The sequence below is a fragment of the Carettochelys insculpta genome, chromosome 3 (assembly GCF_033958435.1).
Source record: "Carettochelys insculpta isolate YL-2023 chromosome 3, ASM3395843v1, whole genome shotgun sequence".
Taxonomy (NCBI): domain Eukaryota; kingdom Metazoa; phylum Chordata; order Testudines; family Carettochelyidae; genus Carettochelys; species Carettochelys insculpta.
In genome coordinates, this window is record NC_134139.1 from 27,781,099 (window position 1) to 27,807,132 (window position 26,034).

At 48.5% G+C, this 26,034-nt stretch overlaps 1 long non-coding RNA gene across 1 annotated transcript; it reads right to left on the reverse strand.

Annotated features, from left to right (window-relative positions):
- Positions 1-489: 489 nt before the first annotated feature.
- On the reverse strand, positions 490-2,272 carry LOC142010230 (uncharacterized). Its single transcript, XR_012644735.1, has 2 exons — positions 2,045-2,272; positions 490-1,336 (listed from the first exon to the last, which is right to left on the reverse strand). It is a non-coding gene; the product is annotated as an uncharacterized LOC142010230 (long non-coding RNA).
- Between the last annotated feature and the right edge of the window lie 23,762 nt (positions 2,273-26,034).

The following is a 26,034-nucleotide window of genomic DNA, read 5'->3' on the forward strand; positions in this document are numbered from 1 at the left end:
GCAATCATGTTCTTGGTTTGATCTTGAGTCAGCTAGTGCTTGTTGAACAGACAAACTCAACAGAGCTCAGCCACATCTCTTTTGCAGAAATGAGTAGGTTTGTCTGATGATGAGCAGCTGGCACAACTTGACCTGACATACAGTAGCATGAAGGTGTGGTTAGAACAAATGCAAGTTTTTATAAAATTTAGACATTTTCCATGTATTGTTCTTTTGCTACTAAGTTTTACATCTAGAGTAACTTGAAAGAATATTGCTAGTTTGTTGGATGCCAGTTTTATTTTCCTATATACAGACTAAAGCTTTAGCTGTCTATTAAGCTGGCTTGGCAGCCTGTGGACTCTTTTTGGGTTTGCTCATGCAAGGAGCTGCAAACTGTATATCTGATCCAGCAAAGCACTTAGAATGCAAAGAGTACTCTTGAAACCAGAAAAGGCATGTGTAGCCACCCAGGCTCGGGTTCCCCAGAGACGAGGCTGCACCCAGAAGGCGAGTGCTATATTTGGTTTATTGAAAGCGCGTGACACCCGCGACGGGAGCCCCGGAGACGCCGCAGTCACCAGTGGGGAAACCCGACGCGTCGGAACTTCGCTCGGGGAGAGGCTCTGTAACAGGCCTCCTAACACTAGCTGATAAAGCTGAGCTCATTAACATAAGATTGCCTAAAATTGCCTATGCATTTCTTATCACTACCTCTAGTGGCCTCCTGCCAGGCTATAGCCTTGGAGTTTTGGCGAACACAGCATAGTTCGCAGGTGTGAGTTGTTTTGCAGCTTTCATCTTGCACAGACCGGTTCCGGTATCTCTTGTTTGTTGGCAGCATGCTTTTGTATATGATTCCTGTGAGAGTTCACAGAGGGGTCGGACTGCTCTCATGAGACCGTTACAAAGTCTTCTCGCACCCTACACTCCTCCCCGCGACCCCTTTGTGAACTCCGAACTAATAAGAGGACTCGAGGGAGGTGGTGGAGGCCCCCCTGACAAGGCGTCTGGTCACACAGCGTGCACCTGCAGAACAGACTTGACAACAGCACATGAGACAGAGATACCCGGCGCAAAGGCATAGAAGCCCAAGAAAGAGGATCTGCACTAGGTGGGCTACCCAGCCCCTCAGTGAGCCCACCCAGGACCAAAGCCAGCTACTGCCCTGGCTCTGTTGGATGCCCTGGGCCAGGGCCTCCAAACGATTTAGGTTGGTCTCCACTGTGTTACCGACATCAGTGATGTTAAAACAACACATACCTTCAAACTCATCACATATGTGTCCATGTCGCAAAAGGAGATAATCTATAGCCATGCGGTTCTGTATCACTCCTTTGCGCACCTCCCCGAGTTCCTGATTGAGGGCCGCAATGAGAATAGAGGTGAGATTAATGGTTTTAGCAAGAGCACAAGCAAGGTGAGTTATCGCATAATAATCATGGCCCAAGAGGCCAGAAAGGCCTCCAAAAGCAAAAATCAGGGCTGCTGCTTCTTTTTCGGCGGCCAAAGTCACCCTCGGATCACAAGTGGGTGGCAGAGGCAGGGTTGGCAGGTCACGTGCCAAACGGCGTCGGGCCTTACGCGGTGACGGATAAGGGCTAAGAAGGGGCACAAGCCTGCCAATGGTACAAGGGCCGCCTGAGCTATTCGCAGGTACATAAGTGCGGGCTACACGGCCACATAACAGGAACCACCCTGTTGGTAGCAAAAGGGGGTGGCGGGCATATGAAATAAGCTCGGTCTGAGCACACTGTAGCTCGGTGTTATTCAAATCTACGCGGGGCCCTGAAGCATTAACAAACAGCAGACACTGTATAGCTTGTGTAACGTTGGCTATACGAAACGCATATGTGCGGCTGTCTGGGGCTGCTAACACAGTCCCCATATCATACAAATTGGCAAAGGTGGCAGTGAAAGCAAAATTACGCAAAAGGGTATAGTTTTGCAAAACAGCAGGAGAAGCACTGACACCAATAAAACAAGTGTCCATGAGCTGTCCCACGGCCATGCTGTGGGGCAGACAAAAGGCAGACGTGTTGATGGCAGTCTGTGCCAATGTTACCCAGACGTTGGAGCGGTCACTGATACGTGGGCCCCACTCTGAGGCCAGTGTTACAGCAGTCCAGAGGTACCAGCGCCACAGCCAGGCCATGGTTACAAGGTCCGTAGTGTCAGCCTGCGGGAAGAAACACATTGAGGAGAGTCCTCCCCTTCAGGGAGGACCACGGCCGTGCCCGAGCCTTCTGCTAAGATCGTAACTGCTTGTATAGCCCCTGAAGGCGCACCACGGCACCAGGCGCTAAGCAAAGGTGCACTGGCTGCGGGTGCAGGGGCACACTCTATGTGTGCCGTTGTGGGGGTCACAGGGACCAGCTCAACTAGGGGTTGCCCTACTTCCCAGACAACTGGCTGATCGGTGTGATTGTAGCACCGCAAGTCGGCCAGTGGTGAACCAGGAACTGACCAGTAAGTCGGAACCCAACTCAACCCAGATACTCGGGTATTAACAGCAAAGAGGATTTCAGGGGTGCACTCAAGCATGTCTGCCCCCGCCCAGGGTTCAGCAGTGGTCAGGGGTGCTACCGTTTCTGGAGTCCCAGCAAGGAGCACCACTCGGTGCCCATCCACTTGCACCTGGCCTGGGAGGGAGGCCTGCCTAACACGGATGACAACTCCTTGCTCCGGGGCAAGGCGCAGGCGCTCATAGGGCGTAGTGGAGCCAACCGCCCGGTTGTTAAGAAGGAAAACAGCGCGGTGCACCACCTCCCCCCACCCTTTCAGAGTGTTCGTGGGCGTTAGTTTGCGGATTTGCTCTTTCAGGAGCCCGTTCATGCGCTCGATTAGCCCACTCGCAGTGGGGGTATAGGGCATGTGGAATGTCCAGGTTACCCGTAGGTCAGCCGCCCAGTCACGAACGCGTTGGGCGGTGAAATGTGTACCTTGATCACTTTGAATTGCTAGCGGGACACCATACCGTTCACTGAGCTGAGTGAGGGCTGTGATTGTAGCAGCAGCGTCCGCGTGCTTACAGGGCTGTACAAACAGCAGACCCGTATAGGTGTCCACGGCAGTCAGCGCATAAAGCCACGAGCGCGATTGAGGTAGTGGTCCGATATAATCGATTTGCCACTCACTACAGGGTAGGTGCCCGCGGCGTACACTTCCTGTGGCTAGCGCTAGCGCCACTGGGGCCAGTTTGGTGCAGACGGTGCATTTCAGTCGGGCTGCCCGATACGCCACCAGGGGGAGGTTCTCACCCTTGGTTAAGCCATATTGGCGGGCTGCGTGAGCGCCTCGGTGCCCTGACTCCACATGGAGGGCCATGGCACGCTCTGTGATTGTGTGTCCTGCCATCTGATCCACGGCTGCGTTGAATTGCGCCTCCAAAGTCGTCTGTTTAGTGTGGGCATCAACGTGTCGCACCGCCAGGGGCTTCTGTCGAGCAAAAGCTAAAAGTTGTTGCCATAAGTCGGCACCCCAGAGGGGGCGCTCCGCTATTTTCCACTCCTTGGCTTCCCACGTTGTTACCCAGGTGCGCAGACCCTTGTAGACTACCCAGCTGTCAGTATAGATGAAGGTCTCCGCTTGTCCAGTTTCCACTGCCAATGTCGCTGCCCGCAATTCCGCCCATTGACTCGAGTTACCTGTTCCCCAGGCAAAGGCGATTTCATCCCTGTAGGGGGCGTATGCGACCGCTCGCCACTGTCTCTGTCCTGTTGCGGTGTAGGTAGCAGACCCGTCGGTTACCCAGATGCTTCCTCTCCTCTCCTCAGGCATGGTATCCAACGGAGGTGCCTCCGCTACCGGCGAGGGGGCCACTGGTGGGTCGACGGCGGGTAGCTCATCCGCTAGCTGAGGATCATGCTGAAAGGTGATGGTTCCCAGCAGCAGGGCATGTGGAACAGTAAGTGTGGGGGCTCCCAAGCGCATGCGCTGCTGTAAGTAGTGTTTCCACTTGAAGTGGGTAGCTGCTTGGGCTACGCCCGTATGTGCACGCTCAGAGGTATCCGTGACCCACCCCATTAAGGGGATCGGGGTTCGCACGGTAACAGGGGCGACACCCGTAACCCGCTCCGTGTCCTGCAAAGCCCACACCACTGCTAGGATTTGCTTTTCCAGGGGGGTGTACCCACCCTCTGCTCCACGAAGGGTTCGTGACCAGAAACCGATAGGTTCTTTTCGCTGGGTTCCTACCTGCTGCCACAGACCCCAGGACGCCGCGTCGCCGACGGTTGTGACCTCCAGTTCAAACGGTTGGCCCTGCAGCGGTGCGGTGAGGCGGGCGTGTGCTACCACCGCCTCTTTGCAAAGGTCAAAGGCGCGTTGGTGCTTCTCTGTCCAGTGCCACTGAGTGGCTTTGCGCACAAGCTCCTGTAAGGGACGCATAAGAAAAGCAAGGTGCGGAATAAAAGCACGCCAGAAACCGAGAAGGCCCAGAAAGGTTTGCAGCTGCTGCTTGGACGAGGGTGTGGGGAATGCCTGGATGGTATGCCGCACTTTTGGTGGAATGCATTTGTCTGTACCCATCCACAGCACGCCCAAGTAAACCACACTGGTGGCTGGCCCCTGCACTTTCTTGGGGTTAATAGCCCACCCCCGTTTTTGCAAACCTGTTACAACGGTGTCTAAGGCAGCTTGGACAGTCGGTTCATCTGGTCCCGAGATCATGACGTCATCGATGTAGTGATAGTAGGCCGTTTGGTCCAGGAGGTCCAGACGCTCCAGATCGGCCTGTACTAGCTGATGGCAGATCGTCGGGGAGTGCTTAAAGCCCTGGGGTAACACGGTAAACGTGTACTGCTTTGTTAGCCATGTGAAGGCAAACTGCTCCTGACTCTCGGGATGAATGTCAACAGAGAAAAACGCATTAGCCAGGTCTATGACGGCATGCCATGGCAGGGCTGCCAGGGTGATACGCTCCAGAATGGTAACCATGTCCGGAACCACAGCCGTTAGCTCTGGGGTTACCTTGTTGAGTTCTCGATAGTCCACTGTCATGCGCCACGAGCCATCCGGCTTCTTCACTGGCCAGATGGGGCTGTTAAAGGCGCTCAGCGTGGGGCGAATAATCTCCGCCTGTAGCAATGCAGCTATAGTGTCACTAATCTCCTGATCTCCACCGGGAATGCGGTACTGCTTGACTGATACCGGGGTCTGGGGGACCGGCAGGCGTACAGGCTCCCATTTGGGATGTCCCCGAAGCAGGGGCTCCACAGTTCTGATTGCCCGGATGTATCGGGGGTGCCCAAAGGCAAACAGCCCATACTGTGTGTCCACACACCGGCCACGCAAAACATCCATGCCAATGATGTATTCACCTAGCGGCGCAGCCAGCACAGTTGCCCGAAAGGGAGGGGCTTTCCCCAACGTGAGGGTGACCTCCACTGAATAAGCGGTGGTCTCTGCTCCTCCGAGGCCCTGCACAACCACCACGTGACCCGCAGCCTGGGTAGAATGCAGAATGGTCACTTCAGCTCCAGTGTCTAACAGAGCAAGCACATGCTGCTCCCCTCCCCGGGGCCAGTTGATGGTTAACGGGACGAATGGGCGCCGGTCCCCTGCTACTTGTTGCACAGCCACAGCCCGTACCGCAGGGGACCCGCCTCCCCGTCACTTCCTGGGGGGAAGGGTCCAGTCGACCGGGGCACTGGGCTCGGTCCTCCCCCCAGCTCCTGTACCTTTCTGTGGTGCCTGACCCACATCCTCGCTCCGCTGGGTAGGCGGCAGTTGTAACCAACGCTTGTACATGTCTGGTGTTGGCACACCATTGATCTCCTCACGGGGCACTCCTGCCTTCAGCAAATCCGTCCACATAGTTCTCCGAGTCACCTTCACGTGCCCTTTTTCCTGTCCAGAGGCTCCTGCCCGACCACCTTTTCCTTTTGTGGCACGGACCGCTTTCGCGCCGCCTATGACAGCCTCCAACTGCATCAATGTTCCCACCAAGTCACCGACAGTCCCGCTCGCTGCCATGACCACGGCCATAAGGGAGGCCTTCAGCTCGAGAGGGGCAAGGCGTAACAGAGTGGCCTTGATGGATTTCTGGACAGTTATATCGTCCGGTCCCATGTTGAGGGCCGCAGCCCATGCCATGCCCAGCTGTCTTAGTGCACTCACCCCTTCCGGGAGCGTACGCCAGGGCCTCACTTGTGCTTCCAGCTCCCCAGGGGAGGGGTAGACGTCACCCACCGCCGCAGCCAGCCAGCGGTACAGGGACGGCGCTTCCACAGCATTCCCCTGGTCATCGGTCAGACCTTGCATAGTCTGCACTCCCTGCCTGACTTGTGAATCCTGGGACAACACTCCCATCTGGTGGAGCTCGTCAGGCAGCAACAACACAGAATTGCCCGCGTTGTCCCACACGCGCACCAGCCAGGCCAAAAGGCCTTCCCCCGGCTCCTGCTTAAAACTCTTCACCAACTCCTGCAATTCACTTGTCTTAAACGTTCGCCAGACATCGGAGCGCAGGTGCCCCCCTTCTGACCTCATCTCCCGAACGGGACGTGCCTGCCTCTGGTCGGTAGGCATAGCCTCCCCGATCACCACCACCTCCTCCTCCTCCTCAGACGAGGAAGAGCTCCAAATGCTACCATCCCAGGTCTCAGGGTCCCAAGAGGCTAGCGCTAGGACCGCACGCACTTGAGCCTTCGACACTGGTGCTTTCCCTACTTTCGTGCGCCGCCGATTTGCAACCCTCGCTGCCAACACCTCACAACGATGGGTTAACTCTTGCGCCCTTTCGGACTGCGAGGTAACCACCTCCTGCGCTATTGCCCGCGCATCCACCAAAGCGCTACACTCCTGCTCCTTCCCCGCCAGCGCCTTCTGCAGGCGGAGAAGCTCATCACCGAGGGCCCGGAGGGCAGTCAGGAAAAGCCATGCTACCTCTCCCGCCACCCTTTTTTCCGGCCCCGGCCGGCGGCTCACCCGCAGCCGACGCAACGCCCCTTCTACCTGTACCGGCGTCACGCCTGTCGCCTCCTGCAACTCCGGCCAATCTGCCGGGGCTGCCCAACAGGCCACCATCCGCGCTACCGGCCCCCACTGCTCCGTCGAGGGCCATCCTGGTATGCGCTGCAGGGACAGCGCTGGCTTCCCTGCCTCCCCTGCTTTCGACCAAAAGGGCATCGTACCTGGAGAACCCTGCTCGCTGCGCCAATTGTAGCCACCCAGGCTCGGGTTCCCCAGAGACGAGGCTGCACCCAGAAGGCGAGTGCTATATTTGGTTTATTGAAAGCGCGTGACACCCGCGACGGGAGCCCCGGAGACGCCGCAGTCACCAGTGGGGAAACCCGACGCGTCGGAACTTCGCTCGGGGAGAGGCTCTGTAACAGGCCTCCTAACACTAGCTGATAAAGCTGAGCTCATTAACATAAGATTGCCTAAAATTGCCTATGCATTTCTTATCACTACCTCTAGTGGCCTCCTGCCAGGCTATAGCCTTGGAGTTTTGGCGAACACAGCATAGTTCGCAGGTGTGAGTTGTTTTGCAGCTTTCATCTTGCACAGACCGGTTCCGGTATCTCTTGTTTGTTGGCAGCATGCTTTTGTATATGATTCCTGTGAGAGTTCACAGAGGGGTCGGACTGCTCTCATGAGACCGTTACAAAGTCTTCTCGCACCCTACAGCATGTGATTAAAATTAAGCATCTACTTTGTTCAACTGGGTGCACAGTGCACCTTGCTTGATCAAACTTTGAACCAGGCATTGCTGGAGCTGGCATAGGGTTTGAGTTCAGGTCCAGAATTTAGTTTTCTTGTAAAGGGTGTTGGTGGTATAGTGCCATTCAGTCCTCCTTATGCCATCAGTGTCTCTTTCTTATATAGGCATGTTCCCTGATGAAATCTGCCAGTTTGGTAGCTCCTATGTGCCTGCAGAGTGGGTACACAGGGGCTACAAGAAGTTCTGGAATTTTCACTCCTGTGTGTTCATATCATTAAAACAGCTGGATGGAAGCCAATCCAATTTGACTCGTAATACAAAACTTGGATTTCCTTTATGGTAATTTTGGCCTCTGCCTTGGAATGCGGGTTGAAATAATAGAATAATAGAACTGGAAGTAACCTTGAGAGGTCAACCAGTCTAGTCCTCTGCACTCATGGCGAGATGGCACCATCTAGACCAACCCTGACTGTTGTTTGTCAAACCAGCTCTTAAAAATCTCCAGTGATGGAGATTCCACAACCTATCTAGGGAGTTTATTCCAGTGTTTAACCATTCTTATGGGAAATTGTTTAAATGTCCAACCTAAACCTCCCTTGCTGCAATTCAAGCCCATTGCTTCTTGTCCTATCATATGAGATTGAAGAGAATAATTTTTCTCATTCCTCCTTTTAAACAACCTTTTAGGTACTCGAAAGCTGTTATCATGTCTCCCCTCAGTCTTCTCTTTTTCACACTAAAGAAACCCAATTCTTTCAATCTTCCCTCAGAGATAATGCTTTCTAGACTTTTCATCATTTTATTGTTCTTAGAATCATAGAAGAGTAGGACTGGAAGGGACCTTGAGAGTACATTGAGTCCAGCCCCCTGCCCTCATGGCAGGACCAAGCATTTTCTAGACCATCCCTGAAAGCCATCTATCTAACCTCTTCATAAATAGCTCTAGTGATGGAGATTCTACGACCTCCCTTGGCAATTCGTTCCAGTGTTTGATCACCCTGACAGTCAGGAGCTTTTTCCTAATGCCCAACCTGAACCTCCCCTGCTGAAATTTCAGTCCGTTGCCTCTTGTTCTATCCTCAGAGGCAAGGAAGAACAAGTTCCCTCCCTCTGCCTGATGACACCCTTTTAAATACCTGAAAACTGCTATCATGTCCCCCCCTCAATCTTCTCTTTTCCAAACTAAACAAGCCCAATTTTTTCAGCCTTTCTTCATAGGTCATGTTCTCTAGACCTTTGATCATTCTCGTTGCTCTCCTCTGGACCCTCTCCAATTTCTCCTCATCCCTCCTGAACTGCGGTGCCCAGAACTGGACACAATACTCCAGCTGAGGTCTAACCAGCGCAGAGTAGAGCGGGAGAATGACTTCTCGTGTCTTGTTCACGACACACCTGTTAATGCATCCTAGAATCATGTTTGCCTTTTTTGCATTCTTCTTTGGACCTTGTACAGTTTGTCCACATCTTTTCTGAAATCTGGCACCCAAAACTGGACGTACTACTTAAGTTCAGGGCTAATCAGTGCAGAATAGACCTGAAGAATTACTTCTCATGTCTTGCTTACAACACTTCTATTAATACATCCCAGAATGATGTTTACTTGTGTTTAGCTTGTGATCCTTAGACAGTGCTTTTTTCCTAGAAAAAAAATGGTGCTGGAACTCAAGTCTGATGATTCCTCCTAGAGGTTAGGGTGTTCAATTTTAAGGCCCTGGTCCCCATGCTGTTGTGAGGTGGTGGGGGCTCCTGCCTCAGTCCCTGCACTGCTGCAGGACTGGTGGAGTGAGGTGGGGTGGGGTGGGGTGGGGGGTGGGAGTTCCTGCCTCGGTCCCCATGCTGCTTGAGAACCAGCTGTGAAACTTTTTCTGCTTCTGTAACAGAAAAAAGTATCCAGAACTCCATTCCAGTGTGTTTTGCCAGAAAAAAGCCCTGCCCCTACATCTCTTTCTACAGTATTCCTTCCTAGGCAGACATTTCCCATTTTGTATGTGTGCAGCTGATTGCACCTTCCCAAGTGGAGTACTTTGCGTTTGTTGTTATTGAATTTCATCCTATTTACCTCAGACCATTTTCCTTTTTGGCCAGATAATATTGAAGTTTGATCCTATCCTCCAAAAGCACTTGTAACCACTCCCAGCTTGGTATCATCCAAAGCCTTTAGAAGTAAACTCTCTATGCCATTATGTAAATCATTGATGAAGATATTGAACACAACTGGCCCTAAGACTGATCTCTGTGGAACCCCATCCATTTTGCCTTTCCACATGACTGTGAACTATTAATAACTACTCTTTTTGAATGGTTATCCAACCAGTGAGGCACCTGTGTTATGGTAACTCCATCTAAGTTATATTTCCCCTCATTTTTTAATGAGAAGTTAATGTAAGACTGTATCAAATGCCTTACTAAAATCAAGATATAACATGCATACCAGTGCCCCACTATCCATGAGTCTTGTTATTCAGCCTCAGAAAGCTATCAGGTTGGTTTGACATGATTTGTTTTTGACATGTGTATGCTGACTGTTATTTGTCACTTTTTTATCTTCTAGATATTTGGTAATGGATTCCTTATTATTTGCTCCATTATCTTTCCTGGCACAGAAATTAAGCTGACTGGTCCGTAATTGGCTAAGCTGTCCTTATTTCCATGTTTTATAGATGGGCACTATATTTTCCCTGTTCCAGTCTTCTGGAATCTCTCCCATATTCCATGAATTTTCAAAGATAATACCTAATTTCTGAGAGAGCTCCTCAGTCAGCTCCTTGAATATTGTAGGATGAAGTGACTCAAAATCATCTAATTTATTCTATTTTTAGCTTCTGAACCCACCACATTTTCATTGGCATTCACTATAGTAGGCATCCAATTGCCACCAACCTTCTTGCTGAAAAGAGAAACAAAGAAGTCATTAATCACCTCTGCCATTTCCACATTTTCTGTTATTGCTTTTCCCTCTTCATTGAGTAACAACCTACACTGTCCTGTCTTCTTTTGCTTTTAATATATTTGTATGATGTTTTCTTGTTACCCTTTACATCTCTGGGTAGTTTGAGCTTGTTTTTTGTTTAGATTATTCAAGGGCTCCTGGGTAAGCCATGGCAGTCTCTTGCCACGCTTCCTGTCTTTCTCACAGGGTGCGTCTACACTAGCCAGCTACTTCAAAGTAGCTGGCACAACGTCAAAATAGTATGCATCGCGTCTACATGTGCCGTGAGCTATTTCGATCTTGAAATCGACGTTAGGCAGCGAGACGTTGAAATCGCTATTCCTATCTGAAGATGGTAATAGCGCCCTACTTCGACACTCAACGTCAAAGTAGGGCATGTGTAGACGATCCGCATCCCGCTACGTCGAAATAGCAGGGTCCTCCATGACGACCATCAGCTGAGGGGTTTTGAGATGCTCTGTCCAGCCCCTGCGGGGCTGTATGGTCACCGCATGCAGCAGCCCTTAGCCCAGGGCTTCTGGCTGCTGCTGCTGCTGCTGCTGCTGCTGCAGTTGGGGGTCCATGCTGCATGCATGGGGTCTGCAACTGGTTGTCGGCTCTGTGGATCTTGTGCTGTGCAGGCTGTGTGTGTCTGGTAGGGGCCCTTGAAGGGAACGGCTTGGGGCTTTGCTGGCCCCTTATTTCGACAGGGAGTGCTTGTGTGTGTGGACGCTATGCATTTCCTGCCGGGGTGGCTCCTTTCAATGTTCTCTGTTGCTACTTTGACATTGAACGTCGATGGCACCAGCCCTGGAGGATGTGTAGATGACAGGTGTTGAAGTAGCCTATTTTGATGTTCTTATGTCAAAACAAGTTACTTCGACATAGTGTGCTAGTGTAGACGTAGCCACACAGTGGAAAAGATTGCTCTTGTGCCTTTAATACTGTCTCTAAAAAACTGTCAACAGTCTTCAATTGTTTTTTCCTCTTAGACTTACTTCACATAAGCTCTTACCTGCCAGCTCCCTGAGTTTGCAAAAGTCTGCCACCTTGAAATCTATTACCTTTATTTTGCTGCTCTCCCTTCTAACATTCCTGAGAGTCACGAACTCTACCATTTCATGATCACTATCACTTTCGTCTGAGCTGGTCTGCTTTCACATTCTTAAACAGTTCTTATGTATTTGTTAAAATCAAACCTAGAATAGCTTCCCCCAGTAGCTTTGTCCGTCTTCTGGGTTTAAAAAATGCCACCAATACATTCCAAGAACTTCGTCTGGATATTCTGCGCTCTGCTGTGTTATGAATGAGGTCACGTGTTATCTGCTTCTTTGTTGTTCATAGCTGTTTTAAATTGTAGTATATATTTTAGCTGTACCGTATCTCTGAGGGTTTCAACATGTAGTTTAAAATATATATTATGAATATTTCCATTTTAAAATGTTCTGCGGTTTCAGTCACATGGGACATTATTCCTGTGTAAATCAGCAGAATTTTAATTGGCTTCATTTCTACTAGTCAGCAGATGATGCTCTATTCACATTTGTGGTTTATTCAGTAATTCATAATTTTGTTTTCCTGATGTCCATGTGCATTTGGCATTGTTAAGGCACAATGCAATAAATTCCAGTAAACATATTTATGAGTGTATTTGGTAGAATCAAATTATTGTGTCTTTCAAATCTTTTAAAAATATGTTATTTTTCCTCATTCAGCATCTTCAGCTACAAAGGAATTGTCATCAAGCATCATTTAATGAACAGTGTTTATTTACATTGAAAAGTTGGACTTGACTTTTTTCCTTCTGATTAAAATTTTATGTGGTTACAGGTAGTATTATTAAATATTTATATTATAATCAGATTTGGGATTTCTTTATGCAAGTTAATTTACAAATACATGCAAAGATGTTATGCTATCTCTGGCCGAAGGAGTCCTGAAACAAATAAACAGTTAGTCAACATACGGAATTTAACCCGACTAACTATTCTGGAAGGGCACCCTATGAGGACACTGAGTTCTTGGATAAAGTTATTCTTATGTCCACACAGGGTGCTATTCTGGAATAGCTAGTCAGGTCAGATTCCTGATGTTCTTCCATTGAGATAAACTGTTTATTTTTCCACCATCCATCTGTCCCCTATTCATAGTGGGGGAACAGTGAGGGGTGGATGTGTGTGGCAGGTGAATAGCCAGAGCTGGACTCAGCTGCCCACTTCTGGATGAATGCCTTGCCTTTTCCTCTCCACAACATTGTGGAGGGCACAGCAGGTGCCCACCATCTGGGGGAAATTCTGTAGGTCAACCTCCAGACACATTAGGAGGCACCAAAGATGGCCCGTCAGGTGCCTGAATGTGCACTCCTCTGCATTGCAGGCCTAGTTGAGCCTGGTGTTACAAAGCTCCTGGGTGGGTTCCAGGTGGCTGCTGTAGTGCTGCATTAGCCAGGGCTGCAGGGGTAGGTGACGTCCACCACCATGCACTGAGGCATGGTGATATCCCCGACTGGGATCTGGGGGATGAAGGTCCCCACCTCCATGCATTGGCAGAGGCCAGTATTCTGGAGCACACACACATCATGTATCTGGCCCAACCAGCCCATGAACATGGCCACGAACTGTCCTTTGGCATATACCAGGGCCTGGCGCACTGCCGAGTGGTAGCCTTTTCAGTCTGTGTAGTGGTCTGTGTTTTGTTCCAGGGCAGGGATGGGGATATGGGACCTGTCCAGGACACTGAAGCAGTTTGGGCATCTAACTGCTGTGAATCCTGTGATGGCCGCACCCAGATCCTCCATGTGGATGACCCTCTGGTGCAGCATGGCGTCGGTGGCCTGGATGACCTGCATGGGATGGAGGGTGTGTGCGCTCATGAGTGGGTGATAGGGTGTACCTGGCTCTCGCCCCCCCTTGGCCTATCCTCACCCCTCCCATGACCCCTGCCCACCTCCCCACTCTAACCCCTCACACTGCTTACCCAGGAGCCCTCTCCCTGTGGCAGATGTCTGACCACAGCATGCTTATCTCCATGAGGATGGCCCTAACGGTGGCCTTGCTGACCCCAAACTGGTGCCCTACAAACCAGTAGCTGCCAGGGTGGCCGGCTCCCAGAGTGCAATGGTGACCCACTTCTCCAGGTGGACCATGGGCTGGATGTGGGTGTCTTGATGTTTGAGGGTCGGGGAGAGCCAGTTGCAGAGCTTCAGGAAGGTTTTCTTGCTCATCCTGAAGTTCTGCAGCCATCTGGCATTCTCCCACTCCCCCATCACAAGCCAGTCCCACCAGTACAAGGTGCTGGGATGGCTCCAGAGTTGCAAGGGCACCTGGTGGGGGGACTGCTGGCAGGGTTCCAGGGAGAAGGGCTCCACTGCCCTAGTGGGGAGAGGGGGAAGCTCACCCATCAGAGGAGGTGGAAGGTGGCCACCACCACCATGGCCAGCAGGCTGACAACTGCATTCATGATGTCCGTGTCTGGGTGCTGCTGGGGATCCACATAGCTGTGAAATGTCTATCTGGTCCCTGCACTAGTTCAGCTCTGCTGCGAACAGCTTAGCAAGCCTAGGCAGCATGTGTAGGGAGGGGGTGTTTGGGAGGGCCTTTTAAGGGAGCAGCTGGCCCCATCCCTGGAAGGGCTTGGTGACCATGGAACCCCATCAGAGGCATTCCCTGCTCCGTTCTTTTGAAAGAGCGGCTGGGGCTGCATGGCTGCTCTCTTTCGAAAGAGCAGATCAGTCCTCCAACAGAGCAGATCTAAAGATTGATCAGCTTTTTGTGTGTGGACGCGCTCTTTTGAAAGACGATCTTCTGGAGGATGTCTTCTGGAATATCTTTTTTCAGAAGAGTGTTGTCTTGTAGATGTAGCTTAAGAGAACTGGTTACTTACAAATGCTCACCCTAGATGTGGTTCCAATAATATCTACACAGACTGGACACCTTCCAGTCTGGGTTCAGTCTTTCCTCCCATCCAGCCTGACATGTTTCTATCTGTCATCTTGGGTGGGTCCCACAGAAGAACTTTACATATTGATCACTTAAAAAAATAAAGTCCCAACTAACATTGTCTGCCTTCAAAACAACATTAATTGGCTGAAACTAAGGAGTCTTGACTGTCTATATTAATCAAAGTATTTTTAGAGCAGTATAAATGTCAGACAGTTAGCAATCAGAGGTAAATGCATTGCACACATAAATAAGAAACACAGTTTCAAAGAAAACCCAAAAGAGAATTGGAATTAAACACTTTAGTAATGAAAGATATTATAGAAAAAATCCTCTCTGCAAATTATAATATCTTGCAAATAAAAGTTTAATAGAGTTTTATGTGATATTCCCTCTTAGTAATATCTTCCTTTCCTTCCTTACAGTTGCCTCTTGGCATAGGAATAAAAACAACAGTAATAGCATGGTTTAATGACACATACTAATCTCTTCTAATACAACTCACAGTAGGAATTGTTCAGAAGAAGCATGATCTTGCAGCTGAAGCGTAGGATTTGCAGCCAGCAGACTTGGATGTTTCCTGTGTGACCTTGGGTCACATATATCACCCAAATCAAAATATTCAAATGTGGATGTGGCAGGATGTATCCTCAGGGTGAGGCCTGGAAGCTGTTGGAGCTGCTGTGCCCACTAATTATTCAGCTGGGTTGGCCTGTCCCTCTGTTCTGCTGGCAACGTCCAACCAGCCCCTCTGGGCCCTGTAGTTACCCAACATGCCAGGTCATGGCACCACGCACCCAATGGAGTCAGCTGAGTGCTTTACCCAAGCCATTGATGGACCAATGATGGAGGCACCAGATACTTTCCAAGCTCCCTAGCTTTGCCCCTCTACTGGAGTATAAACCCCAAATTATACTGACACACTGCCAGGGATCTGTACAATACACTACACAGGGGTCTGTGTGATGCAAGGTCGTTAATTAATCTCCCCACCTCCCCGCCCAATGTAGGGAAAATGTGCACCAGCCTTAGCTGAAAGAGTTGAGATTCTCTAACACAGCTCAAAAACACACCAGTGAAGACAAAAACCTTAAACAGGTTTATTAACAACAGATGTTAAGTGATTGTAAATGATAACAAACAGATTAAAGCAGGTTCACTAAGATATCAGACAAAATCACAATTTAAGTCTCATACAAACCAGATAGGATTTGAATCAGCAATATCTCACTCTGATGATGCAACCAGGCTTGTAGATTTTCAAGGCATAGGCCGCATCTGCTTTACAGTCAGGGTTCCCCACTCCCATTCAAAGTCTTCCGCCTTCCAGAAGTTCATTCAGGTGTTGAGTGATAGGGGAGTGAAGACGAGTAATAATGTCACTAACCACCTTTTATAGTTTCTTCCAGTTCACTGGAAAGTTTATGCAATGAAACATCCATTACCTATGTGCCCAGTCAGAGGACACTTCTTTACGTGTGGTTTCTGTGTTAGTGGATTCTTCTCTCAAATGGGTGTTAATGACAGCAATTAATTCTAGCTACTAACCTACTGTACCTTTGCCTTGGGAATCTTGGTGATGGGTGGGGAAAACTGTGGACATAGGAAGTCGCCAGCAGCACAACTCCAGTGGAATTGCCCACTAGTAAGAAGAGAAGTGGTGTCTGTCTGCAGTGAGAGAGACTGCACAGACGTGGGAGCATTCAGGTATGGAGGAATGCCCCTTGGTCTTTCCTAGGCCCCTACTCCACCTCTGCCCCCTCTACGGACAGAATGTCAGAGATGGAACTCTGAGGAGGATACTTGGAGGATTCCTTCACCCAGTGCCCTCCTGTGGGTTTCACAGTGGAAGGGAATGGTCCAAGGCCCATTATTTACTGAACCATTCTTGCTAGTGAAGTGAAGCTTGCACCTTTCTGTGCACTAGACCTGGCTTATCTAGCATTTATTCTGAAACATAATGAAAACTCTTGTTGCACACCAGAGGCCCGATTCTAACCTCACTTTTGGCAGCATTTACATTGCTGTGATCTACTATCTAAATCGTGTAGCTCCTGATTTATACTGGGGTCAGATTGGAAGCAGACCCAAGGTCTCTTTGAATGTGACAACAGATAATAAATACTTCTTTGTGTCTTCATCAGGTGAGAGCACTGTTGCTTATCGGCAGGGCATGCTACTTTTACTATGGTGGTATATCATTATTTACACCCATTCCCTGTCTGAAATGAAGGCTTCTGACATACTGTCTATTAACTTCCTCTTGTAGCAAGGAGGACCTGTGTGAGAAGGTTACCCCTGATTCTAGGGCACTGTACTTTTGTTCGCATTACAAAATCCTTTATAGTCATTTCAGTTTGACAGAATGTTTGCCATAGCAATCAACCTTATCTAGAGTTATTGCCTACAGAGCCTAGAAACCACTTCTTAGTGTAAAACTGCCATGCACAACTTTGCCTATGGTAATTACTTAAGTAATAGACCAAAGACCTTGGGTAGTTTTTGCTGTCTGCTGGAAAAAAAATCATTCTCACACTTAGACTATTTCCTCATTCACCATTATTGTATGTTATACTGAATTGAACTGTCAAAAAGCTGTAGATTATACTACTATACTCAGGATGGGGTTGAATAGGTTTTCAAAATTCAGTCCATTTCTTGCTATACAACTACTTTGGATTTTGTAGCTTAATCTAATTTGTCAATATGTAGTTGAGTTTTATGGCAAGTGCAACTTCTATCTGTCCTTCAAGTATTTCTTGAACAATTGATAGTAATGTTCATATAAGAGGCAGATTTAATTTTTGCTAAATAGTTTTCTGTAGAGTTTTTCACAAAGAAATAAGGCCACTTGGGAAAGCTCTCATTGGCACTTTTGAAATCAGAAATCAAAGCCAGAGCTTTCAGATTCGCAGCATCACGATAATGTGTCTGTTTTGGCTTGCACTGAGAATTCATTAGTGTACTGTAAGCAAACACTTTTTTGCCATTATTGATTTCTTTTTCTAGCAATGAACAAATGCACCTATTTAGCCTGTTCATTATCACTATGAAATATCTTGACAACTTCAATTTTAGAAATACTTATCAGAAAAACAAGAAACGGGTATTTGAAGAAGAGGTCACCAATGTTTTCCAATATATCTTAAAACATGAATTTCATTAGACATCAGAACTAGAAAAGGATGTAGATTTTACAATAATGCTAAGCTTCTAACATAAAATAATTTAACAGGCTTGAATCTGTTTCTTAAATATGCAGTTCATTCCAGCTGTTTAAATCTTCCTTACTACATATTCAGGTTCAAGTATAGTTCATGTCATGAATATTACTTGAATATTACTACTTTTCCTGAGCTTTCAGAATGCTTCTAATTTACTAGAGATGCATAATAATTATAATCCTTTTCGACTAACCTTTCTAAAAATATAATTATTTAGTTCAGAAATATATAACAAGTGCTGTCTTTACACTGAAACAGTGATTTTTTTATTTTTACTCTGCAAATAAAATACAGAAGTAATGTACAGTGTGAGTTATAATAAAACAGGATTTTGTATTCTCAAATCATCTTCACTTAACAATACTTGTTTCATATTCATTAGATCATTAGAACTGTAGCATTCAATAGCATCGGAGAGTTTTATTTTGCAGTGAGGGGACAACTCTGTTACCTGTCATTCATTGTGTGCCTTGGTCCTCAAAGAAAATTTAGAGAACAGTTTAGCTCCTGCAGGCACTAGGTGGAACTGTCTGGCTACATTTTGGCCCAGGTGTGAGATAATCTGAGCAGGTAGAGAAATAATCGTTCAAAATTAAAAAACCTGCATTCTAAAACAAAGAGACTTTAACACCCGATTACAAAGGGAGACATCTGAATTGGAGTTCATTCTCAAGTTCGACACTTGACACCTCAGACTCAACAAAGATACCTTACGTGTTACAAGGACAGCTTCCCCATCTTTGGTATTCATAGTGATGTCAGGCACTTGGAGTAAATATTTTTCTTCCCCCTCTTCCCTCCTCCTTCTGTCCTATCTAGCTGGTTTGTCAGTTTTTATTTCATTTTTCCATCTTTCTGTTAAATTCCCTTTGTCTCAGTTATCCTTTATCGGGATTTTCCAGATTTGAAGAAGTGGGTCTGTCCCACAAAAGCTCATCACCTAATAAATTATTTGTTTAGCCTTTAAAGTGCTACAGGACTGCTTTTTTGCACTGTAATTGATGCTGGGGGACGGCTCCATAGGCTCCCTTCTTGGTATCATGGTGACTGCAGAGAGCAATAGAGCCAGATGCCTTTTTAAGATCTCTGCTTGGTGTCATGAACCTGGAGAGACAGAACTGTCTCTGGTTGACACCTCTCATTTGGCAGATTAAATAAAGATGGAGATTAAAGTACTCTGTGATACGCTAGAGATGTTCTTTCCTGCTCTTGGTTGAGGCCCATGGGGTAAGTCCTGTAATGAGGTCCTCTGCAATGTACTGTTGATACATTTTGCTCCCTAAAACACTAAGTTTAGTAGAATGCCAAATATAAGTTGTTTTTAAAAAGCTTTTCACGTGTTTAAATCCAAGCTTTAAAACAGTTCAGGTAAGATGAGAATGAGGATCGGGGGCCCAGTCCCTTACATAAAGGCTATGGCTATATGGCAGCCCTATTTCAGAATAAGATTTCTTATTTTGAAATAACACAACCACACATAAAGCAGTATTTTGGGACATGATAGCTCAGTGGTTTGAGTATTGGCTTTGTAAACCCAGGGTTGCGAGCTCAATCCCTGAAAAGGCCATTTAGGGGTCTGAGGCAAATAGATCAAAAACAAATCTGTAAGGAATGGTGCTTGGCCCTGCTGAGGGGACAGGACTCACTGACCTCTTGAAGTCCTTTTTGGCTCTACGAGATATGTATATCTCCATATATCTGATAAGCACCCAGCTATTTCAAAAGAGCATTTCTGGGTCCATAGCACTATTTCAAAGTAGTGTCATTGGAGCCCCTTATGGCTTATTTTGAAATATCACTATTCTGTGTCTTAATGGCTACATCTACACTAGCTTTTTGGAAAATAAAACTTTTTTTTTCTGAAACCTGATAACTTGTTTTGTTCACAACAGAAACTGCAACCAATATATGAAAAGGGGGACAACTATATACATAGGGGACAACTATGTACATGGGAGCCCGACGGAGGGCTTGGCCATTGGCCCATCAGTCCAGGGTGGGGGTAGAGGGGTGCGACCCCCCGGCGGGTACAGCTCACGACCCCGCCCTGTGTCCACGGTCCTCGGCGTGGCTGGCTGGGGGCTGGGAGGACCAGCGAGTATGGCTGGGATGCTTCCACTGGCCAGTCTTCAGCCCCAGTGGGCTCTGTGGAGCTTGTAGACAGTGAGGCGGGTGGGGTGGCAGGCGGCGAGGTGGGTGGGGCGGCGGGGGGGCAGCAGGCAGCAAGGCAGGTGGGGCGGCAGGTGGTGTGGCAGAGGAGGCCTTGGGTGGAGCAGCGGGGAGGGTGGCCCAGGGGACAGAGGGGGGCAGGAGCCGGGCGACGGCCTCCTGTATTGACCCAGCTATGTCCTGAAAGACCCCCATAAAGTCCTCCCATGCCACCCACCACCAGGTGGACTCCTCCCGGTCAAAGTGGAGTCTCTCCTCCGCCACCTCCATCTGCTGCCGGAGAGCTGCCAGGAGCTGGGGTGTCCACAGGGGCCATCCTCCGAATCTGGCAGTGGCGGGACCGTCCTGCTGCCCTTGGGGGTGTCTCTGGGTGCTGGTGGTGGCTGACCTCCAGCGGGCTGTCGGGGACAATGGACAGTGCCTGGCTGCCTGGGGCAATGGATGCTGCAGCTGGAGAGAGGGCAAGAGGGAGGGGAAGGCAGTTAGTACAGTGCCCTGGCATATAGCCCATTCCCCCCCACCCCTCTTGGGTGCTCGGTCTCCGTCCCCGTTGGTGGGTTTGATGTCCCTGTTGCCTGTCGCCACGGCATTGTCCCCCCCACCGGGGTTAAGGCTGAGTGCTTTCCATGGGTGCGGGTGCTGATGGGCGCTGATGGCTGTGCCACCGTCCTGGGACCATACTGTGGCTGGGCGTTTGTGGGTTGGGGTCTGCTGGGGGTGTGTCAGGCTCCCGGTCATGTCTGGTACTCCCACCCTGTGGCCCATGGGTGTGTGCTCTGTGGGGTAGGTACCTGACTGGCCATTGCTGCGGTCGGGGGAAGCCTGGTGAGCGGACGCCCGGCTGGTGCTCTGGGAGGGGAGGTCAATGAGCAGCCCCCCACTCCTTGCTGCTGGACCCCTCCTCCGCTGTCCTGAGGGGGGCGCTCCTTGGGTGGGCCCTGGGGTGCGGGGCTGGCCTCTGGGCCAGACTCCGGCTCTGAGGCCTGCTGGCACTCATCGGCCATGGTGTCAAGGGTGGTGGGGGGGGGGAGGGAGGAGGTGTCCCGGGGGCCCAGGATGGCCCTGAGCTCCCTGTAATAGGGGCAAGCGGTGGGGGCAACCCTAGACTGGCTGGCCGAGTCCTGGGCCCGGGTGTACCCCAACTCCTTCACCTTACTCCAGATGTGATCTGTAGTGCAGGCAGGGTGACCCTGGGCGGCCAGGCCCTTGGCCAGTCAGATAAACACTTCTGCATTCCACTGCTTGCTCTCCATCACGTGGAGCACCTCCTCTTCACCCCAGAGCCCCAGCAGGTCTCGGAGCTCGGCCTCCGACCAGGAGGGACCCCGCCTCTTTTTGGCCCCCTGCTTGGCTGCTGGGGGTGCCTGGGTCCCCTCAGGAGGGGAGCCCTGGGGCGCTCAGGGGACTGGCTCAATGCCATGGTGCTGGTTAGAGGGTTTGGGGTCTGCAGAGGGCATGCAGGGCTAGCACGTGCATGTGCTGCTGCCTGCACGCTCTCAGCTTCCTGCCACAGGAAATCCGGGTCTGTGGTGCTTTAAAGGCTGCTGCGTGCGGGGACCATAGAGCCCCACAGGGGCTGGACAGAGTGTCTCAACCCCTCAGCTGATGTCCACCATGGAGGACCCCACTATTTTGAAGTAGCGGGACGCGGATCGTCTACACACACCCTACTTCGATGTTCAACGTAGAAGTAGGGCGCTATTCCCATCTTCGGGTGGGAATAGCGACTTCGACATCTCACTGCCTAACGTCGATTTCAACGTCGAAATAGCACACAGTGCGTGCAGATGCGACAGGTGCTATTTCGATGTTGTTCTGGCTACTTCGAAGTAGCCAGCTAGTGTAGATGCACCCAATAACGCCTATTTCGAAATAACAGTTTTGAAATAGGCATTATTCCTTGTGGAAGGAGGTGTACCAGAATCAGAATAACATCCTCACTATTTCAATTGTATATTAAAATAGTGTGTGTGTCATTTTGATGCTGCTGAAGTTGTTTCGAAATAACTGCTCTTATTTCAAAATAACTTTGTCATGCAGACAGAGCCAAAGACATCTTGTTTCAGAAAATACAAGGCTGTGTATGAACTGATGAAATGTCCACTGTGAGTGGTAAAACAAGAAGTTATGTTAAAGAATATTCCTAGAAGAAAACAGGCTGTACAAGTCCCAATACCCTACAAAAATAATGATTGCTGAAGTTATGGGCAGACAGGTAGCTAGTTACATCTGATATTCTCTGTAAGTGACACTACAGTGTACATTTTGGGATAGTGACATGTCACTGTAAATGACAATACATTACTAACATAGCATTGTTAAGATTTCCTTTGCCGATATGGTGACTTTTATAAACCTAGAATATGCTGGTTTTAACTGTAATACTACCATGGCCATAAACCTATATACTATTTTTGCTTTCCTCTATTATTCTGATGAGAGGGTTTTCATGTATATATTTAAGAGCATTAGTCTTTCTTGAAACATATCAGGTAACAGAACTGAAGTCACAAATATGAAATGGACTCTTGGAATGCCAAAATGAGATAGCAGAGTGGCAAATGCTGATGTGCCAGGAAAGCCTGCTAATGGGGTGGATGGCGAAGAGGGCCATTGCCCTGGTGCTCAGTGAACAGGATCCTTTTAAATAGTGCTGCTGCAGCAACTTGGCAGTGACTGTGGGGCGCCCCAGAGCTCCCTGCCACGTGGGTCCAGGGGAGCAGCAGGGCATAGGGGTCTGGAGCTTCCTGTTGCTTTAAACTCTGCTCAGGTCTGCAGAGGCACAAGCTGGGCGGGGGCGGGGGGGTGCCTGTGTGGGAACGGAGAGCGGGAGGGCAGAGCTAATCAGTAGTGTTGAGAACCATTGTGTTTATGTATGTGTTTATATGTGTGTCTGCATGCTTCCTGTGTGTGTGTAGACGTGTGTGTGCACTTATCCTTTTTTGTAGCAGTGATTGGCTAAATGTGCTTTTGTGTTTGTGTCTTTTCTATCTGCACCTCTATTTTCTTTGACTTGGGTCCTTTTACATAGCCTGGGTGGGCTGCAGGCTCCTAGGTGCACGTTCCCAAGTCCCAGGTCCAGTGGTGCACCCTGCCAGACAGTGCCAGGGCAGGAGTGGCCTTGCTCAGCCAGAAGGTGAGTCTGTGCTGGGATGGCAGAGCTGTTGGAGGAGCCACCCTGGAGGTGGCAGCAATTGCTTCAACTTTGCAACTGTGTGAATGAGCCAGGAGGGGAGAGTTGGGCAGGGAAGAGAAGAAGCGGGCCAAACTCTGGGGTAGATCCAGTCATGGGACTGTCATACAATAGGTTAAATCCAGACATAGTGGGGTCTGCATTGGCCAGCAGCTAGGTGAGCCAATGGGAAGAGAGAGGGGGATTCCTGAACTGAAGCTGTTACCTGCTGGGTGAGTCCTTTGTGTGGCCAGAGGAGAGAGACAGGGCAGTTTAAGTCTGAACCAGGCTTGGAGGCTTTCAGTAAATATCCAGGCCTCAAAAAAAATCTGGGGATACAGATACATAAGTAGAAAGGAAATTTGTAGTCAGACGTGGTCAGGTTATTTGTTATTTTGGTTTTATGTGAGATGTCTCAGGCTGGCTGATGTACTCCCTGTACACTGTAAACTGAGTCCCAGGGAAGTAATTCTCTGTATTTTAATTTGCCTGTTTTAGTTGCTTCTTAACACTTTGGAGCCAATTATACTTTGTCACATACATCTATTTTGTTTTGTTAATAAATCACCTTTTCAAGGCAATGATTTGATCCCTGTGTCCTAGAGAAGGGTCTGTGTGTATGCATGCGTAAGATGGAAAGGTGAGCAATCAGAGATTGCAGTTTAATTTCTTTCTCTTTGTTTTCACACTGTCTCCTAAGGGAGGGTTAAGATCTTGGGATTACTACACAGGGGCTGCATCTACACTAGCAAGTTCTTTCGAAAGATTTTTTTAAAAGAAGGGGGCTTTTTTGAAAGAGCCCATGGAGTGTCTACACACCAAAAGCGTTCCTTCGAAAGTAAATCAAAAGAATGTGATGCTCCTTTCAAAATCACTATTCCCTTTCCTATTTCAGGAAGTGCACCCCCTTTCAAAAGCTTCTTTCGAAAGAAAATGTGTGTAGATGCTCCTCAGGGCCCTTCTTCTTCCTGGTCTATCCCTGGCCTGTGCTTTTGAAAGAGCCAGGGCTGTGTGGATGCTCTCTTTTGAAAGAGCAGATCACTCTTTTGATCCGCTATTGTGTATGTGTGTGGACACACTCTTTCGAAAGAAGCTCTTCCAGAAGAGATCTTCCGGAACAGCTTCTTTCGAAAGATGTCTGTAGTGTAGACGTAGTCAGGGAGACAGCCCAAGTGTGTCTTCCTGGATTCTAAAGAGGGTTTTTCTCAATTGGGTGGTGGCAGCTACATCCCAAGGTCAGGCAATCTGTGACCTTGGGAAGCTTTTAAACAGAAGTCTGTAGAGGCAAGGTATTTTTAAGGTCTCTTTCAGTCCCCTACCTTCTGCACTTGGAGCATCTGAGTGGGGAACAGCCTTGACAGGGACCATGGAGAGTGAGGGCCAAGGGGGACAGACGAACTGGCCTGGGAAGTGAACAGAGCAGAGGGGTAGGGACAGAGGTTGTCAGGGATGGTTGGGAAAAAGGAATCGAGCGGGAGGGGACATGTGACTGCTTGTAGGTATAGCTGGCTGGGGGTGGTGGTTGAGGGAATCAGAGAGGTAAAGGAACTGACCTGGGCACAGGACTGCAGGGGGGACAAAACTGTGCATGAGGTGGCTGGCGGGGGCAGAGATGGAAAAGAGGGTGGGATGGGCATCCCTAGGCAGGTAGGAAATCCAACCAGGGGTTCCTCTGATTGAGGGGTGGAACTCAAAATTTCTGTGGGTCAGAGAGGGCTTGTAGTTCTGTCTGAGGGAGGGGTGCAGGGTGCCTATTGATTCTGCTGTCCAGGAGCCCAGAATTCCTGTCAGCAGGCTTGGTGCCAGGTTATACTGCAGAGAAATTATGGGAGTTGCATAGTCAGTTGCATTATGGGAGTTGACAGAGCCAGAATTTTCAAAAGTGATTAGTGACTGATTCCCCGCAGTTTTGGTTGATGCATTCTAAATACTCTCTAAAGATTCCTTTTTTAAGAAGATGCTCATTAACTTCTTGATGAAATTTAGGCCTTGGTAAACTGTATTGTTAGGCACCAAATTGACTAGTCACTTTTGAAAATCATGTTTTTAGCAGGTATTTCAAGGGAAAACATAATTTAAATTCTGGCTGAATGAATGATCTTTAATCGTTTATTCGGCAATCTCATTTTCTTTCAATTGGCTAATTGTGAACACTCATTGTGTGTATGTGTGTGTGTTTGAAATTATTAATTAATATTTACCTAGAATTTCTGGTCTGCCAATTCTTTTTGATGCGCTCACGATGTATATTTAAAATATGAAAATAACGAGTTTTACCTAATGAAAATGACTTTGACCCGATGTAAATGTGGACTTGCTGAGGTAAGTAGATCTAAGCTAGTGGATTTGAGTTATGCTAATAATGGACCTCAAATTGCACATCATGCCTTCTATCACTGTCCCAGTACAGGCTAAAGAGGTTACTGTAATTTCCATACAATGCACACATTACTGTCCCATTATGACATGCAGATAGTACTCTTCACATTCATGTCAGGGCCTGTTTGCCCTACACGTTGAATAATCAGAGGCTTGCCTCCTTCAGGGGTCCACTGGTGTACTTTATGGCCTTTGAAAGTATACATGGACTTGGAAAGGAGAGCATGGTATTGGATGTGCTGAATATTACCTGTCAGATATTCCTTAAACAGACTAGGTTCATAAAGCAAATAGCCACAATCTCTATGATACGTGTAGAAAGTTGGAATGTGAACAGTATTTGTGGAATTTGAATCTAAATTTCTAGACAATCATTTAGTTTAAGATGCAGGGATTTAATGCGTGTTCTTTTTAATAACACTCTTGGTATATATATGTAATTAAAAGAAATCCAGCATTAACTCCATCTTAATGAAAGTTTTTGTTGGGGAATAATAAGATCAAATTTATTTATGTTGGGGAATGTATTTTTAAATTCATTCTGGGCACAAACCAATAAAAGAACACTGTGGTTACTT